Raw genomic sequence first — 3251 nt, forward strand, 5'->3', positions numbered from 1 at the left:
TATGAGGTAAAAAAATTGATTCTCAATTTTCTTATGAAACAAGACTAAACTCTTTCTAAGGTCTAAAATCCTTCCAATCTACAATAACATAAATTCCATTATAACTCAAGATAGAGCAAAATAAAATAAAATAAAATAAAATAAAAATATAAACTAAATTTTACTAAAAAAAGACTAAAGCCATATCTAACCAACTTTTTAAAAGGCCTTCCATAGTCCTATTTATATTTTATCTAACTATATTAGAACTTTCTAGAATGTTCTTATTAGTAGGATCCATCCAAATAACTACCCTTCTAGAAGTTTCTAGAAATGAGTCCTACCTAGATAATTGCCCTAAGTCCTTCTAGAATGTTTTATAGTGGATCTTACATATACCACTAACTTAGCTTTAATTCTAAAACTTTTAGAAACATTCCAAAAACAACTCCAACTACTTATCTCTATACATCAAAGATACAAATATCTTATTCATGTTCCATTGCAATTAATCCCTTTTCACTAATGGAGAATGTCTTCTTGATGGTATTTCCAAATTATTTCTTTACAATGAATGATATTTTGTGTAAGTTCCCATGTTCCATCATAAATGGGGTGTCATGGATATACACATATAAATCAATAATTACCTATATGATTTAGATAAAAATAAGTACAAGTAGATTAATTCTATAATATCTTCTATAGAAGCTTTTTAGAACCTTCATAGATGCTACTTTGACTTTATAGGCATCTTTAATTGATTTTTTAGGTTAGAAACGTGGTCAATAAGTTGGCCATGTGTCATACATGTTGGTAGCTTGAAGAAGAAGCTAACAATATAGCCCACATGTAGCAAACTTGCCTTGTAAGCTAAGGCATGTGTCTGACAAAGTCAACACATATTAGAGGTCTTATAGAACATTACCATGTAATTCTTAGTTAGATAGTATATATAGAGGTAAGAATGAAGCCTTCTTCACTCTTATCAATTCCTTTCTTACTTTTAGTTTAGATTTAAGAGTCTCTAATTTCTTTGTCTTTTGGCAATGGCCATTCTAGTTTTTTTTTTAATATACATACTTCTTTATTTTTATTTTTTAAATTTTCTTTTAATACAAATTTTTCAAGTTTATGCATCTTCTTCCAATTCATATTCTTGATAGATTGACAAGAGTGATACTTACAATATTAGAGCTTTGTCTTTTCTTGATAAGAATGGATTATCCATTTTTCTTGATAAGACATAAGCCCATTAGAAGTTTCAGATGACCTTCTTCTAAACTAATATTATTCTTAGTATCTTCTTTATTTTCAAGTTCCCTCTTTTACTTGTCCTGAGCAATATTAGACGTTTATTTTCTAAGTATTATTATGGCAAAGCTTGTTGAAATGAAAAGTACAATAGCTTAAATATAAGAATAATTGAAGAAGTTAATTATTGCAATGCATCAACTCAATTTACCACGATAAGGAGCAACAAGAATGGCAGGAAGTGATGATATAGATATGATTGGTGCTACTTCAACATTTGCACCTAATCATGTCACTTCTCCTATAATAGAACATCTTTCTGGTACTAGAGAACCAAGAATTACCTTACTTAAGAAGTTTGATGGCACAAGCTTCAAGTTTTGAGGATTTATCAATTAAGTACAACTTGTGATTTAACTTCAACTCCAAAGCTATCCAACTCCAGGATCACAAGGTAGATTCATTAATATACTTCTTTTAGATTAAAGTTGAAAGTAGGGTTGGGCTAAAAAATCCTTAAGATAGGATAGATTGATAACCGGGGGTCGACCATTTGTGAGACATGGTCGAAATCAGACCTCTAGCCACTAAAATGACACCCTAGGGTAAAATAGGGTTTTATTTGAAGATCGGAGGTTAGGATTTGAAAGCTAGCTTGAAGTTCTTTCTAGAGACGTAAGAATTGTTTAGAGAAGGTTTTGAAGGACTTAGAAATTATTGTTCAAAGTTACGATTTATATTAGTGATTTGGGTTTTGTATAATATAATTAGGGCTAGCAATTTTGGCTAGTTCATGCAATTAGTCTCACATCTATAGTTAAAAACTTAATAATATTTTGCATATTTGGATTTGCCAAGTGTACACAAAATTTTGTGATAATCTAATGGCGTGGTTTAGAGATATCTAATTTTTAGCACAAGAGGGTTTCAGGAGGTGGCAGTTTGAGGTTGGATACAGTTTTTATGATATCTAAAGATCTATCAGTTGGATTAAGATGAAAATTGGCATGGTGCTGGAAGACTTAAAGATCAAGCTATACACCAATTTTGAGACAAAGTTAACGGTTGGAAAGGGAGAAATCATTGCTGGGATTTCTGCTTCACTTTTTAAGTTGGTGGCTGAGTGACATCAATGCAATTTTTGGAGGTTTTCTCACAATCTATAAGTTGAATTGGGCTAAAAATTCTTGAGCATATAGAAGACTTACATTGACAATCACATGCAAAATTTCACATCAAATGGATGGTCAGATTGGATGTTACAGCTTGTTAAAGCTTACTGATTAGGATTGGAGCTTATGAAAAATCTAAATTGCTTAAATATGAAAATAACAAGGTAATTGGGATTTATGTATAGTTAAGACTACTAAGAAGAGTTTTTTAAGCACTTATGATTTGAAATTCAGATTATATTCTTCTCGTATGGACAAAACCTATTAGGATTTCTTAGCTACTTGTGATACATAATCTCACCTTCCACAGCTAAGTGCCTGACGCATTCTTGAGCAAAACAACATATAATACGACACTGTCAAGAAAGATTGTGCTTATATTGTGGAGAACCTAAGTACACTGCTCAATATTGTCCAAAGAAGCAATGCAATTATAAAATGAGGAATACAAATGTCAAAAAAGACAATATATTGAAAAATGAGTTTCTATAGCTAGAATAAGAATCGTGCGGTTGGAACCTTGTACAATATCTAATGAAGGTCTTATTCTCTCTTTAGAACCCTCTTCTTGTTTTATATTTAATATTATTTTAGGACCTATACATTACAAAGCCTTTGTCTTGTTAAATTTAGAAGCCTCAGCATGTTTCTTAGATGAAGAATTTGCTAAAAAACTTAACATATGTTTAATAAGGAAAACTAAACCTATTCACGTAGAAGTCATAGATGGTCGCCTATTGTCTTTTAGAGATGTTACTCACAAAATCCTTCTTATAGAAGTAATAACTAATAGTCATAATAGCTTTGTGGTATTTAATATTAATAAATCTCACTCTAATTCAATAA

Source organism: Physcomitrium patens, chromosome 2 (genome assembly GCF_059467195.1).
Source record: "Physcomitrium patens ecotype Gransden chromosome 2, ASM5946719v1, whole genome shotgun sequence".
Classification (NCBI taxonomy): Eukaryota; Viridiplantae; Streptophyta; class Bryopsida; order Funariales; family Funariaceae; genus Physcomitrium; species Physcomitrium patens.